General features: G+C 42.1%; 1 pseudogene; it reads right to left on the bottom strand.

Moving 5' to 3' along the window:
* Positions 1-963: 963 nt before the first annotated feature.
* Positions 964-3,220, bottom strand: LOC143635763 (protein trichome birefringence-like 34; annotated as a pseudogene).
* Positions 3,221-9,228: the final 6,008 nt, after the last annotated feature.

Below are 9,228 nucleotides of genomic sequence, written 5' to 3'. Positions count from 1 at the left end.
AAAAAAAAAAGAATATAGTAGTCTATATGCTGTAGATTTAAAGAAAAAAATTGAACGCCTAAACACTAACTGTTTCGTGTTTTGTACTTCACAACATCCGAGCACTAATATTTGATTTATAATATTATGATGTACCAATAAAATTTGTTAATTGGGATTAAAATATTTAAATAAAGTTGTTTTCTTTTATTTGAAACAAAGCAGGAGCAGGAGCTAAAGAAGGAGCACGTTTTGGTGCAAATGAAAACCTTAATTAAAGTGGCGTCACTTCTTATCTACGTTGTGCAATAGTCAATGCTATATAGTACAATCCTCTTTTAGCTTTCTACACGATTTTAGCTTTCTACACGATTATATATACACATATATATGTATCTTAGTTAACAATGAAGGAAACAATCAAGAATCATAGCATGACTATAAGGAGTGACGGAGCCAGTATTTTTTCCTATGAGTTCACTATGATTAAGGGTGATTTTCTTATATGGTAATTTAATGGTAACAAGAAGTACAAACCCAAGTGAAAAGCAATAGAAATTCTAACAATGTTAGGTTTGAAGCCTTGAAACATAAATGATCAATAAACAATACATTTTTTGGTGTCCTTCAATTGTGCTAACCTAAAATCAAAACCTTAAAATTAGGTTGAATCATGAAACATGAGTAGTTGCGATTTTGTATCACATGAAAACAAAATTATGTATTATCATTTTGTTGGTTATTGATAGGGACCAATTCAAGATGGTCAATCTCCTAAGATAGTTAATCTGTTGAGTGGATCAAGCTTCATAATTTTCTCCTTTCTATTAACGTGTGAATATGCAAATAGCACATCGACCTAATGCAACTAACCCACTACATGCACTACTTAAAAGGAAAACACGCACTTAATTGGAAATAGAAATGATAAATTAAACGTGGCTACATGAACTGAACGTGGATAATTCATGTGTTTAGCACGCATCAGTTATCTAAATAGTTTAAGGTTGGCGGTTTTGTTGTTGGAAAAATGTAAGCCAACAGTAGCTCATTCCAAATGTCGGGAACTCCAGGAAGACACCAATGTGTACAATCAGAAGCACGTTGTGGGTTCTTTTTTTGCTCTTCGGTTAAGGGACGCCATAGTCTCCGGTAGACAGTAGGGTGTGCATCTTTTCGATATTGTGTTAGTTGTGTTATGTTTATCAGTTGCACACACACCCCTTTAGCTTTCAATTTGCTCAATGATGACTCTAATATTCTTAGCATCTGCGGAGCGGTTCCACTTTCCCAGAATCCATCAACCGTCACCGGCTCGGTCTCTTTGTAACATGTTGCTTGATTCTCTCCTCCCCAATCTTTGGCACTACAAATTATGAAAGAAAAGAATAAGTTAATAACCGAAGAAATACTACTAGAAATCTAGGTATTTGCGTCCGAAAAAGGCATTAGCAAAATCAGTAACATTTTGTGAACGGAATCTTAAGGTCGTAAATTTGTCGACTGAGTTTTCTAGCAGTGAAAAAACCAAAAGAGAATAAAGAATAAGGTATCTTTTTGTTGGTACTTTGAATGAGTTGCTGTAAGGCTCATGAAAAACATCTTGGTTTTTGCAGGGTCAATATGTGTCTGCACCCACTTAGACCATGTTAGGAGAACCATCTTGTATGCTCGAATATTATCGACTTCATCGTACACTTGATTAGGACCACCCAACAATGATCCCGGACCCTTCCTGATAACCAAGAGACGAGATTGGTATTAGGCACTAGGCATTTTGCTACCCTTTAGATGCTTTAGGAACGAGATTGATATATTTCTAGTTGATTTTCAGAACTTCTTATACTTCTAGCTGGCAGCAGGCACTAGCCATTTTGCTACCCTTTAGCCTATAGGAGATGCAAACTGTCTAAAAGTATAATAAGCTCCAAAAACCTAGAAGGTATTTGAAGGTTTTCTTTTCTTTTATTAAGAACTTACAAGAGCCTTATTATTGGTAATCTCCACCACAGGTATGTATTAAAGACGAGTATATCTGCATCAACCCAATGCCTGCCATGTTTCTCGATGGATTCAATTCGAACAGTTCGATGGTCAAGGCTATGGTTTGATGGATCATCCCCGTTAGATTCGACCAGCATCGGAGCCCAGTAGTAATCAACCGAACATATTGTAGTCCTGTTTTGTTTAACCACTTGTTACTGTCATCATTTAAATAATACCCTTTGAGATAACCAAACATACATTTCTATAAAATGTGTAATCACTTGTGTTGTTCTCAGATTATTCACGCTACAATATTCAAACTATTTATCTTTATGTTTTTAATAAGAAGAAAATGTGTAGTCTTAAATAATTTCACAACAAAACAGAACAACTTTGAGTGACGAACATATTCGTCTCTGATGACAGAAGTATTACCAACAAAAGTATGTACTATTTGAGAGTTTGATCTTTCCGTCCGTAAATTAGTATTCACCGACGGATCTATCTTTTGGTTTGGTCGTTGACTGTTAAATTCTGTAGATAAAAGGTAGGACATATACACTTACCTTGGCCCTAAAGCTGTACAGGGTACGATTGAGACCAAGCTTAAGCTTCTTTTTCCCTTGGATTGATTTATAAAGCATGCACATCATCGAATCCCATTGGTTCCTGTTTACTGAATCTCCCACAAACAATAGCCTTTTACCCTTTAGTCTTTCTACTATAGCATTTCCATCAAACCTGCTCATTTGACGAACGATAAAGCATTAGAAACTATCAAAATACAAGCAATGTAGAAGCTAGAGAGTGAGAGAGAGAGAGAGAACCTAGGGAAGTCACAGCCATGGGGTTGCCATCTCCATTGTTGATACTTGGAAGCCTTTCTGCCATAAGTTTGGCAAGCCAAATCACCATGCATTAAAGGGCATTCATCTTCTTTATATAAAGGGTAATGACTCTTATTATCATGAACCCATCTGCCTGAGAACAAATCACAGGTTTCCGTTAAGGAAGGCGGTGTGATTTCTCTCATTCTTTGATGATCAAAACCTTGTGTGTTGTTCCTTTTACTGGTATCTATATCTGTATTTCCATTTGCAGTAGTGCGAGTAACCTTAATGTTGCTACTCACAGCTTCTTGGTTATTGTTTCTATAAAAGCTTATAGTTGCTATTCCTCCTAGGAAGAACATGATTATGCTACAATAGAACAAGGTCTTCATGTCCCATACCATTGAAGAATGCTTCTTACCCATCTCTCTCACACGAGCGCGCACACACACACACACTTGAAGGAGTCGTATAGGTAGAGAGATTACAATCTTAAAAAAGTATCATTCATTGTACTTATGCATGAGGAATTAGAAGGATTCAACCACATGCTTGAAATTCATTTATTTGATAAGTACTGAGGGATTTGTGATTGCCACATGTGATTGTCAAACTCAAATCATTAAACTGACTTTTGTAATTATATAAGGGTGATATGTAGCTATAACCTACAGTTATACTATATATATGACATAATTATACGAGCGGTGAGCCATATAATGGCCGAAAATACAAGTTCAATGACATTGTAAGGGGTCCGTGTCATCACATTAGTCACTTCTATATCAATATAACACATCATATAACCCGTATAAATTAAAGAAGCACAACTTATACGACCCTCATAAATATTATGGTTAGTATGATGTGTCAATATCGCACATCATATTGTCTTTTATGACCATTTTTCATTTGTCATTTGCCCGTATAACCATATGGCCATTATAAGATATGAGTGGTCTATCACTAATGCTTCTTTAGTCTCTCGCCTTATATAAACGTGAGTCAAAGTGTTTCGAACATATATATAGCTTTTTGTAGCTATTCATTTATTATATACCATTACTCAAAATAACAGGCCATATTTGTTTATGTAAAATGCTACCTTTTACAATAAAACAAAAAAAGACCAACCAGTCTTGTTTTGATTCCTGTTGCAAAATATAAAACTATATAATTCCTATGTAGTTATAGTTGAAAAGTGTAATATTACAAAAATCACATAGTAAAAACAATTAACTGTAATGAGTAGTCCAGTGACAGAACCCGGCTATTTTCTTTCTCCTCTAAAGGAACATCTATTTCGATTCGGGGGGGGGGGGGGATCTAAGTATAGACTGCCCCTCAACTATGTATGCGAAGTGCAAAGTTAATGCAAAAACTTTTTTCTTCTCCATTGTATGCATCGAATATCCTAAGCAAATACGGTAATATGTTCAATTTTCTTTTTTAATGCACCTGAATCTTTATTCTGAATTTGTCATTGTCTATAATCTATCCATCACTGCATATTAGAAAAACATATATAATACTTTTTTAAACGACGATTATGATAATATAAGGTGGCGGGGCACGTACGCTTTGTTATCTTTGGAACTCATGTCACAACCTTTTATATGTCGATGAATTAACCATGAAGCAATAAATTAATTCAGCAAGTACATTGGATCCAGTGTGAGGTCAACCTATTTTTTTTCTTTAATGAACGCTTAAGTTATACATCTTTTTTTCCCTTATTGTGATTTAAATCCTCACCATATAAAAAACAATTTTTGTCAAATACCTTGATCTAGGCCAAAAAGACCCTTTGGTATTTGAGGTGATATACAAACAACCATCCTGTGCCTAAGACACTTGTTAAAACTTAAAACTGCCACCATAAAGCCTTTTAAAATGCCAAAAAGCACGTTTATGATTCACCTTCAGAACTTTTAGTATAAAACTAATGACCTTCACTGACGGTTATATTAATCCAAAATTCATCAGTGAGAATGCTCAGAGAGCTGGACTGGGAATTTTTTTTTCGTCGGAATTCTTATAGGCTCGAAAATTTAGGTGTAACGTGTAGCCTCCCCTGTTCCGTTCATGGAATAGATAAAATAAATAAATAAAATGGATTTTTGTTTAAGAATGAAGTCTTGTTAGAACTGTCCATAGCTATCTATATAAAAAAAATTTCGGTGGGTTGTCAAGTGGTTAGTCACAACATAAAAAAACAAATTCAAACGACGTAAACATAACAAAATAGGTCATTCGTCATCAGAAACACATAATAGATTACAGAAATACAATATCCCTATGAAGAAACACTAACCAGACCCCGGGCAGATTACTGGTAACCTGGGGGTTAGATAGATGTTTCCCACGAGGGGTTAGACCCTGAGAAGATGGTTCTTCTGATAACCTGCAAAACAGACACCGTGAGCTTGTCACGGGGGGGGGGGGGGGGGGGGGGGTTCCTCCTTGTGACCACCCTCCGGCGTGAGAATCAGACTAGATTGCTCTTTAAATATAAATGTATATTTAAGAGATTGCTAGAGCAGATATCAGGTATAATATGATGATATGAGATAAGATGAGATGGTCATACCATTTGTGGTATTTATAGCCGAAGGTAGGTTTCCAAGGAGGTATGGCCGGCTGCAACAGTGTTCCTGTTCCACCAACAGTAGCCTACGCACGTGTCCTGCTGGTAGTTGGTGGGTAGGTAGCGGCTGATAGCGACCAGGCCTGCTGTATACTATTCCTTTTCCACCAACTGCCGGCTACGCACGTGGTATGACAAGAGTTGGTGAGTAGGCAGCGGCTAATAGTGACATACAGTGTAGGAGCATGCTGCTCGCCATACTGTTGTCCATAAGCTGTCGTATCTTTAGTCAGATCTCTTTCCCATACCTCGTCAGGTACAGTACAGAAGATCTTCCCGTATCGTACGGACTGGCTTATTTGGGCGGGAGTATTCCCCCTCCCACCCTTGTGCGGGATTGTTCCCGGCTTCGCTCATTCCTTCAGGTGACACTGAATGATTGAGAGCTAAGTGCCTTGTGCGTGTAGCCTTGCTGCGCGGGTGGCCTTCCCTGATGGCTTGTATCCGAGGCTGCGGGGACAGGCGGAGTCCTTCACCATTGGGAGGCATTTCCTGCGGGAACAGCTTGCGTACTGCGCGTAAGGACGTCACGTCTCAGAGCATGGTTGGTCCTGCGGATCCAGTTGGTTTCTGCGCAGACGTCCCTGTTCAAGGTGAGTCTTGCGGGTCCAACTGGGCTCTGCTGGGACCTACCTCTTCAAGTCCCCCCAGTCCAATGTTCTTCTCATGCGTGTTTAATAAAGTGAGGTGAACTTTTGGACTTAAGCAAAGGGTTTTGAAAAGGGTTTTTTAAGGTTTTCCATGGGGATTCTTCCCGCGGAAGTTTTTGTCACTTGCAGAAATGCCCGAGTTTCCTGCTTGGTCTTTGGGTATGATGCGGGTAGGCTGTAACCTCCTCGCAAGTCAGGAGCGTTGAGTCCCACTTGTGTGGATTCTCCGTGAGGTTTTGGTAGTTTTGAACATAGTGATCAATTATGTTAAAACCACCAATTCCATCCTGGAGCTTCAAACAACGTAGTTCTCGACGTTCCCGCTATGCAGGGATGTTATTTCCGTTTCCGCAAGCATTACCCAGAAGATCCTTCTTGGTTTCAATTCCCAGCGGAGCGCTAGGTATGTGAAGGGTTTTGCCTTAACACTGTACCTGCGCTCGTCTTACAGTTACTTTACTTCCAATGTATTCCTGGGGTCAATTCCCTGCGGGTCCTCGGTATGTGAAGGGTTTTGCCTTTACACTGTACCCGGACCCGGCTTATAGTTACTTGGTTGCCGAGGTGTACTTGGCTTCAATTCCCTGCGGGTGCTAGGTATGTGAAGGGTTTTGCCTTAACACTGTACCCGCATCCGTCTTACGGTTACTTGTTTGCCAAGGTTTACTTGGCTTCAATTCCCTGCGGGTGCTAGGTATGTGAAGGGTTTTGCCTTAACACTGTACCCGCATCCGTCTTACGGTTACTTGTTTGTCAAGGTTTACTTGGCTTCAATTCCCTGCGGGTGCTAGGTATGTGAAGTGTTTTGCCTTAACACTGTACCCGCATCCGTCTTACGGTTACTTGTTTGCCAAGGTTTACTTGGCTTCAATTCCCTGCAGGTGCTAGGTATGTGAAGGGTTTTGCCTTAACACTGTACCCGCATCCGTCTTACGGTTACTTGTTTGCCAAGGTTTACTTGGCTTCAATTCCCTGCGGGTGCTAGGTATGTGAAGGGTTTTGCCTTAACACTGTACCCGCATCCGTCTTACGGTTACTTGTTTGCCAAGGTTTACTTGGCTTCAATTCCCTGCGGGTGCTAGGTATGTGAAGGGTTTTGCCTTAACACTGTACCCGCATCCGTCTTATGGTTACTTGTTCGCCAAGGTTAGGGGTATTTTCCCGCTTACTTTTGAATCTTTGAATTTTGAATTTTGAAATTCGAAGAGTTGGTGGAAAGATAAGAACAGTCCAAAACTCTGAAACGTCGTGCGACGGTTTCTTCTGACTGTGTCAGGACGTGCAGGAAGTTATGGTGACGTGACAGTACATGGTCATTCCAGACGCTTTTTCAGGCGCGTGGGCGCGATTTTTCGGGCGCGTGGCCCCGAAATTAATGGTACGCGTCCTGTCAACAGCTGTTGCCAGCTTTCTTTTTGCCACGTGTCATAGTTTCATTGCACCTTCGATTTCTCTCTCCTCCGCATTAAATTCATCGCATTAATTGCGATTAGTATATAAAGGGGGAGGGTTCTTTGTAATCCACACTTCCACTCTTCTCTTCATCTTCTTAGCGATTTCCGGCAAATACTCACCTTTTCAGGCCAGCATTTTCCCGAAATCGTTTTCTTCTTTCTGCAAGATGTCTTCACGTGATCACGAGTCTACAGCTGATGACAAGAGTACTGCTGGCGAGTGCCAGTGTGCTCTGCCCGGCGATCTGTACCGGTATGTTGTCAGGAAGTTCATGCTCGAGTCTCTCGAGCCTGAGTTTCCTGAACCCCATCAGACCGTGTACGATGCCCCCAGAGGCAAGATCGGGGTTTATGCAGCATTCTTTGTTTATGGGAATCTTAGGTTCCCATTGACAAAGTTTGTTTACCGTGTCCTTGAGAGGCACGGTGTTCATTTGACCGAGTTGCACCCCATGGCGATCGCCAAGATTCGCCATTTTGAGTGGGTGTGCCGGATACTGGGCGTTGAGCCCTATGTTGACCGCCTGATGACCTTCTACACTTGGAGGTGCATCCAGGGGTGGTACACGTTGACAACCCGGATTAAGGGTTTAAAGATCTGCGCGACCGAGCGCAGTCTTCGCGCGTGGAAGAGGGAGTTCTTCTTCATATCCGCCCGCGCCATCCCCATTGCCATGAAATTCAAGAACGGGCAGGCACTTCCCAGCCTTCACGCCTCCAGCTACCAGGAGGCGGAATGGTTTGCGAAGATATCTCGGGTCCAATCTCCGGTTTACCGGTTTGCGGAGTCCGGGATGGTGATGTTGGGGATGAGCCGGGTGTGGAAGGAGGCTGATGCGCGCAAGATTCCGATCGTCCTCGAATACGGTTCGAACTCTGTTCCTTACGGTATGCCTTTTTCCTTTTGTTTATTTTGGATTTCTTCTAACTTTTTTCCTGTTTATTTCAGAGGGGAACGACCTGCAGTCGCTCCTTAACCCGCGGGAGGCTGACGGTCCCGCTCGGATGGGTACTCGCGCTCTAGACGAGAACGAGTTGCCCATCCTCGAACAAACTGCGGATCGGTTCGTGGAGGTCTATCCGCTAGGCCATGAAATCCTTAGCGCCCGTCGGCCAGGTAAGGCGCTCTTCGACCCTCGACCCCTCAATGTTGAAACCTCTGCTGGAATTCCTCTAATCGTATGTTCTGATGAGGAATCCGCAGATGGTCCTCCGTTGGTGCGGAAGAAGAAGGCTGCCGGCGGGAAGGGGAAGGAGAAGGTGGCCTCCACAGCCGATCCAGCGCCTCGGTCTGACTCGGAGACCGAGAGCGAAGAGGTGGCGGGGAATCCCGGTGGTGACAAGATCACCATTCCGGAGGCTGTGACAACTGTCACCGAAGAGCCCAGGATGACAACGGTGACCGGCGTGAAGAGGCCGGCTCCATCGGGTTCATCCCCGCCCGTCCGTACTTTCAGGCTCAAGAAAACCCGTAAGTACAAATTTCCTTTAGCTTTTATCTTCATAGTTGAATATTGTTAACAGTTATCTTCTTTACGCAGGCGTGGATGTTGACGCATTCCAGGGTGAAGGGCCGAGTAGTACCTCTCCGCCAATGACGGTAGGCTTGGTCAGCCTACCTGAGGCGTCGACCCAGGCGCCTGCGCCTGCTTCCGCTGGATCAGTTGCTCACTCCTTTGAGC

This window comes from Bidens hawaiensis, unplaced genomic scaffold (genome assembly GCF_021521415.1).
Source record: "Bidens hawaiensis isolate Kalapana, Puna unplaced genomic scaffold, B.hawaiensis_p1.1 tig00007678_1, whole genome shotgun sequence".
Taxonomy (NCBI): Eukaryota; Viridiplantae; Streptophyta; class Magnoliopsida; order Asterales; family Asteraceae; genus Bidens; species Bidens hawaiensis.
The sequence above is the reverse complement of the archived record's forward strand: the minus strand, read 5'-3'. Positions and strand labels throughout refer to the sequence as shown.